At 40.0% G+C, this 7613-nt stretch overlaps 1 protein-coding gene across 1 annotated transcript in view; it reads left to right on the forward strand.

Annotated features, from left to right (window-relative positions):
* The first annotated feature begins 907 nt into the window (after nt 1–907).
* Nucleotides 908–7613, forward strand: part of LOC140327405 (CTD small phosphatase-like protein 2-B) — a 48274-nt gene continuing 41568 nt past the window's right edge. The window contains exon 1 of the mRNA XM_072406792.1: nt 908–992. The gene's annotated coding sequence lies outside the window, so the exon portion shown is untranslated. The remainder of the gene's footprint in view (nt 993–7613) is intronic.

A 7613-nucleotide genomic window follows, 5' to 3' on the forward strand; every position in this document is an offset into this window, starting at 1 on the left:
ACTGCCCCACCCTGCCCTGGTCTACTGTCTCTTCTATCCTAATATATATTTAATTAGATGTCAAGTGCAAAATACATGGATTTTTTCCATCAGGCCCAATCTGAAGTTGAGTGTTTTGAGAAATGTGTACAAAATTGATTAAAGTACTCCTGCAAGAAATGTGTGGACTGCTATTGCTGGCCTTCTTGTTAGCTGGCTTAGGTATTGGAGTCACAGGCCTAGAACAAACACATTAATGTACAGCGCTCCGTAATGTGTTGGCGCTATATAAATCCTTTTTAATAATAATAATAGTAATAATTGCAAATAAAAGCTGAATGCTTTACTATGTTTATTATTAACAACAACTTCAGTACAGTATAATACAGATATATGTACAGTGTGGCAAACCTTTGCAAAGCATTTTTAAAGATTTCAGAAAGCTTTGGGCTGCTTCTTTGCTGCCTTCTGAGCCTATTTAGGTCAATGTGGTGAGTTAATGTGAGTTGCATTAAGACAGGCCTTTGGAAATAAAAGGGCTGCCAAACAACCCAATACCACTAACATTTAAATGAATCCAAAAAGAAAGCTGTAGATCCAGTAGGAGAAAGTGGGACTCCCTGGGCTGTTTGTGAAGGGAAGGGCTTGTCCTTGGTAGGAATAAGTGATTTTTTTTTTTTTTAAGTTCTGTTTCAAGCAAAAAAAAATTACACAGGATATCTCTGCAATGCATGCAAATTTCCCTGTGTTTTATCTCTTTAGAGAATAGGAAATGTCAGAAATGTATTCAGCTCTTAAGTTCCCACTGAGGTCTGGCAACACACAGCAGTTTATGGCCTAAATGTTGCCAGACCCCGCCCATTGCTTTTTGCTAAACTGCTTGACCGCTCCCACTATCTTCTTAGCCACAGCACAGGCACTACTTGACTTATAGTCCAAGATAGGAATAGAGACTCTTTGAAAAAACACAGGCAGAGAACAGCACAGTTCTGAATTTCTGACAAGATCAAAAGGTATTGGTTTCCTTTTATACAGTAGATATTTTTAACAAGGAAATATAATGTTAGGGTTTACCGTCAGCACAGTAAGTTCTGTGCTTAACCCCCCTAAGTTGTGCTTTAGGCCTAGTTTATACAAGTGTTTTACCTAGAAGTAGAAAGATGAGTTTAAACCTGTAAAATTTTCTTTCATTCTTTTGTGCTAGTACACACTGAGATGTTTTTGGGGTTGCAAAGAAATTGTTTGTTCACTCTTCAAACACTTAAAACACCCACTTGTTGATGGCTACAACTGCTTGAAATTGGCCCACTGAAATGAGTGGGGTGTTGATGAGCATGTGTGAGTGTTTGCTACTCCTCAATACCTCATGGCTTGATTAAAATGTCTTTATAAATATACAAATGCTGTAGTTAAATTTTTTTGAATGTCTAAACAAAGCCTTAAAGGATCTAACAAAACTCCTAAAAACTTGCTGTACAAACTGTTACAAGCTAAAGTCTGCATGAACAAAATCTAAAGATCATTGCACTTTAGGCATTTAGCATAAAACACCTGATCAGTCACTTTTACCACCCATTGTCCTGGTTTTTCCTCAAAAGCATCGCTGCATTCAATTATTATTACCTAATAAGGTAAAAACGAACAACAGCAGTTAGAAAAAGAAATGTTTTAAAGTGTAAAAATGCAAACAGTCTAATTGTGTCTCTTCTTGCTATAAAAATACCGATCATTTGTGTTACTCATATACATCAAAAAGTAGATAAGCATTAACCTAAAAAAATTATTAAACAAAACGGTATAAATAAATGTTTTGTATTACTGCCACAGTTTCAAATCACAATATAATTTAGTACACAGTGATGGCTTTTTGCAAATAAATTTAACAAAAGGTTAAGAAGGTTTCTCTAAAGTTAACACTGGTGTAACTAGTTAGAAATTAATTTTAGTAGCCGGAGTTACAAAGCAACAGAAATAATGGGGTTCAAAGTTTTGCAAGGACACTTGTGATAACTGAGGGCTATTGGAACTGCATGGTTACATAGTGTGTTAGGTTGAAAAAAGACCTATCAAGCTTAACCAGTAGGAAAATAAACATATCCCAGATATAAAACCCTTTAAGACATAGTTGGTCCAGAGAAAAGCAGAACAAAACCCTGGCACAATTTGCTTCAATAGGGGAAAAAAAATCCTTCTTGATTTCATGAGGCAATCGGATGTTCCCTGGATCAACAGCCTCCGTTATCTTAAATCCCTAATACCCAGTTCTATTCTGTGCTTCTAGAAAAGCATCTAGCTTTTCCTAAAGCAATCTATAGGAGTTGCTGAAACTACTTCCTGAGGGAGTCGATTCCACATTTTCACAGACCTTGCAGTGAAGAATCCCTTCCTTATCCGGAACCTAAACTTCTTTTCCTGCAGATACAGAGTGTCCTCTTGTTCTTTGTAACGATCTAAAAGTTAATAATTGGGAGGAGAGTTCTCTATATGGAATATATATATATATATATATATATATATATACACAGGGTGATCATATCCCCCCCTTAAATCCCCCCTTAAATGCCCCTTCATTCCTTTTAATAATTTAGTTGCCCTTCTCTGTACTCTCTCCAATTTTACAATGTCCTTTTTGTGAACTGGTGCCCAAAACTGGACTGCATATTCCAGATGTGGTCTGTGTATCTTCACATATAAATGTCAAGCGGGGCTGGTAAAGTGTGTAGGGTTGGTCTAGGGTATTTATAATGAACCATTTGTGATAAATTTGACCTAATAGGCATACCTATTGTTACTATGGCTTGTGTTCAGCAAAACAATTCAGATAAAAAGTACAATAGAGAGCAAAATATTTAAAAAATGTGAATCCTTAACCTATAAAATAAATGTTTACGCTATTTTGTTGCATGCTGCTTGCTTTTAAAGTAAGCCTGTTAACATAATGTCCCTTTTAAATGAAAAACATATGATTTAAACAGGTCCTTTAAATAATTGGATCCACTCATAAACCTGAGGATTTCTCTTGCTGGTGGTGATGTATGTTCTGCTACTGCCCTCCCTAGTACTGAAATCTTTAGGCTAGAATGACATTGGTGATTTTTGTTTTGTAATTAATTTGTTGCAGGTTATTATACCTGAATCATGTAAATTTTAGTGTGGTGCAAAATGACTACCTTCAGAGAAAGGTTATTTTTTTTAAAGAACTTTTAGAACAAAATCGTTGTATGGGGGGGAGGAAGTGCAGATATTGTAATCGCATTCAAACTAAATCATGCGTTTAGTTTCAATGCATTCAAACCTGTAAATCATCACTGGCCTCCCTCAGTCCTGTTACTGTGGACGAAGTCTTAACTCTTCTCTCATCATCTCCGTCTACTACATGTTCACTTGACCCAATTCCCTCTGATCAACTCCTTGCCCATTCCTCCACCCTGGCCCCTGCCCTAACCGAACTATTCAACCTCTCCCTTTCCACTGGTAAATACCCCTCAGGTTTTAAACATGTCATAATTCTCCCTATCTTAAAGAAACCCTCACTGGACCCCTCTCCACCCTCCAACTACCATCCTATCTCCCTTCTCCCATATGTCTCCAAACTTCTTGAACGCCTTGTCTACAAAAGACTCGCCCATTACCTGAGCACCAACTCTCTCCTTGACCCCCTCCAGTCTGGTTTTAGAGCTGCCCACTCCACTGAAACAGCCCTTACTAAAGTGGCCATTGACCTTATTAGAGCTAAGTTCAAGGCAACTTTTCCCTGCTCCTTCTCCTTGATCTTTCCTCTGCTTTTGACACCGTTGATCACCCCCTTCTAATACAAATCATGCGCTCCATTGGTATCTGTGACACTGCTCTCTCTTGGTTTGCTTCCTATCTGTCTGACCGCTAATTTCTTTCAATGGTAACTCCTCCTCACCCACACTCCTCCCTGTTGGTGTTCGCCAAGGGTCAGTTCTTGGACCGGTCCTCTTTTCTATGTACACCTCCACTCTCGGTAGTCTCATATCCTCCTTTGGCTTACAGTACCATCTGTATGCTGATGACACTCAAATTTATCTGTCCACCCCTGACCTGTCTCCCTCAGTCCTGGATAAGGTTTCATGCTGCCTGTCAGCCATCTCATCATGGATGTCTGACCGATTCCTGAAACTCAACCTGGATAAAACAGAACTCATCACGTCTTGGTGTCACCTTTGACTCGGCCCTCTCATTTACCCCCCATATTCAGAACATTTCCAGGTCCTGTCACTTTCACCTACGCAACATCTCCAAAATCCGCCCCTACCTGTTCCCTGAGACCACCAAACTCCTTGTACATGCTCTTATCATCTCCCGTCTGGACTACTGTAACATCCTTCTCTCTGTTATTCCACTAACCCCACTCTCTCCTCTACAATCTATCATGAATGCTGAAGCCAGACTCATCCATCCTTCCCTCTGCTCTGATCTCCCATCCTATTGTGTGTGAAATTCCCCCACCTACTAGATTGTAAGCTCTTCGGGGCAGGGTTCTCTCCTCCTGCATCACTGTCTGTATTAGTCTGTCATTTGCCATCCCTATTTAATGTACAGCGCTGTGTAATATGTTGGCGCTACATAAATCCTGTTTATTAATAATAATAATTCAGCACAGAAAGCTGCCTGTTTAAGATTTCTGGCAGGATTCCAGGTATTTTTTGCACTAGTCAAACAGAAAACAAAAACCTCACAGGCAACATCTGAGAATCAGCCCCTGACTTCTTCAATATCTTATATCAGTGGTGGTGAACCTATGGCATAGGTGCCAGAGGGGGCACTCGGAGGCCTCTCTGTGGGCATGGGCTCCCCACCTGGCTGGTCTCCCATTGGCTGTCCCTCTGTCATCCTATGGTGGCTGCAGAATTTCCCTTCTCTTTCTGGGAGTCATCAGTTAACCCTCAGAATATCAGGCTCTGAAGAGGAGAGGCAGCTGATGTGTATTGAAGCTGATGTGTCTTAATCCAGCATTGAAGGGTGAAAGTACAGAGGGGGGTATTGCTCTCTCCTAATTATGGGAAATACAGTATGAAAGCTGAAGATACAGAACAGAACTACACAGCCCAGTGACAGGATTACCAGTCTGCTATACCCAGTCAGGACCAGGTGAACACAAAGCTTGTGGTAGAAGTTAAGTACCTGTTAAATGTAATGGGAACCCTGTAACTGTTTGTTGCAGTCCACAGTGCTTTTTTTTTAAAAAAAAGTGTGTGCAATGTGCTGCATTGCTTTACAATTGGCATGCATTTAGTTAAACTCACTGCATTCCTGTAATGTGAGATATAAATAATATTTAATAATATTGTTATTATTTTTTTCTGTCTGCACCCTATTAGGAAGATGTTGATCATTTTCTGTGTTAGTGTCAATGTTTTAGTTACTGAAATAAATGAAGGTGGTAATTCTGCACTGTGGTGATGGCATCTAGATGCCATTGGACAAATTTCTGGAGGAAAAGTCCATCACTGATTACTAGCCCTGATGAGTATGTGCTACCTCAATATAGATGTGGACTGTGAGATACCGTAGCTGAACTAGATGGGACATTGGCCTGATCCAACGGGTTCTTCTTATGTTCTTATGAGGTTATCTGTCTTATCAGGTTGGTGCTCATTGCTGGTGTTGGATTATGGATTGTTTTTATCATAGAGAGCAAGTGCTGTACATCGCATGAATGACATCCACACTTATTGACATCTGTTCTGTGCGTCCAGTACACGAAAGGTTACAATGTCATTGCATAGCAGCAGGTTGCTTTTACCTGACATCACATGACCTGTGTAATGCTCAGAGTGCTGGGATAGGTAGGTGTACAGCGCTGTGTGTCTGCTATGGCCTGTGTGTGTGCTATATGAGAGGACAGGACAAACATGGCACTCATTGTACTGGGATTGTCAGGGGGAACTTTGTATTAGCTGTCCATAGGAACCAACCTAGGCTCCTGCTAATGGGAAAATGAGAGCTGGTATGAATGATCGAGGTCTGCACGCCTTCTGTGTATGGGAAATGTGCGCTACACCTTCACTTTATATTATTTATGCAAATTCCCCAAGTAGTAGGTGGAACAATGCTCCCTTGCACTGGTGGTCCACAAATTTAGGAAAAAAAAATCTAAGAATCGCTGTTGATTCAGGGAATTTCCATTTCTTTAGTGTTAACTAATAGTAAAAGCTATTTTTGGTATAGGAAAAGATTTGAATGGGTGCTTCATTTTTTTTTTTTTTTTTAATATTGTGTTATTGTAGACTCCAAGTCTTTCAACCCAAAAATGAGTACAGCAAAAAAAGCAAAACAGATAGTGGAAGATCATTCCAAGAGGCCTGGACAGAGTCAATTGGAGTGATTGAACGCAATGAGAAAGAGTTATGTATTCTGTGTAATGGGGGTGTTGTGTGTCTCACATCAAGTGTCAGATAGCACTTTGACACCAACCACAAAAGTGTTGTCAAACTTGGTGAAGCTGAAAGAAAAGAGTTTCTTGAAAGGGAAATTGAGGAAATATCATTCCCAGTATCCTAGTTTTTGCAACAATCTTTCTAGAACAAATCATCTGACAGGTGCCAGTTTTCAAATTTCGCTGTGCATAGCAAAACATTTCTGATGGGGATATTATCAAAATGGCCATGTTGTCTGGGAGTCATTCCTTTTTCATTATTTGCCAAACAAGGATAACATTTTTCAACGCATCTCTGAGATGCCACTTAGCAGAAATGCTGGTAATGATCAAGTCCAGCGCATGGCAAGTGTTGTTAGTAAGCAGCTCACCACTGATTTACAAAAGGCAGCCTGGTACTCCATCTGCTTGGATGAAAGCACAAATATAAATAATCATGCAAGGCTAGCAGTTGTAGCCCTGTTATGGGGGGTCATGTAAATGACCCTCACAAACCAGGCTATGGCGCTAACCTGTGAATAATGGAGAGGAACCTGGGCCTTCGCTATGTGGAAGAGTGAGGATACTAATAAAAATGGCAGTGCCACCACCACAGCTCAGGGTCTCAGAGCTAAACAGCACCCGAGGAACCACTACACCCAGCATACAACATTAGCCATTGCAGCTAAATGAACACACAGGTTGGAGTATTTGTAAGCTTTATATCTCAAAACAGTAATAACAATATTTACAATCAATAAACATCTATGAGTACACATATCAAGCACATAGCAGAGTCCTGAGGAGAATTGTGCACAGATATACCTAGGTATATATACAGTATATAACCACAAATACCTCCAGTTATGATCAGTGTCAGGATTAGTTGCAGAGGCCTCTGGAGTTCATTGTAGCAAAGATGTCCTGATGAGATGATCCTGGAAACAGCGGCAAGGAGATTCTCCAACTGGCAATTGCATTGTGTATGCTGTGATCTTGGATTGCAGGGATGCAGGCAAAGTCTCTGGAGTTAAGGGACAATCCATCTGCACTACCACTTAGACCCTAGCAATCACAATAATCTGCCAATGCAACCGGACCACTGGCAGAGCATACATATATACCGTATTTTTCGGACCATAAGACGCACCGGATTATAAGACGCACCAGGTTTTCAGAGAAGGGAAAACAAGAAAAAAATATTCTGAACCAAATTGTACCAGTGTAGTAAAATATTTATTATAACTGT

Source organism: Pyxicephalus adspersus, chromosome 3 (assembly GCF_032062135.1).
Source record: "Pyxicephalus adspersus chromosome 3, UCB_Pads_2.0, whole genome shotgun sequence".
NCBI classification, from domain to species: domain Eukaryota; kingdom Metazoa; phylum Chordata; class Amphibia; order Anura; family Pyxicephalidae; genus Pyxicephalus; species Pyxicephalus adspersus.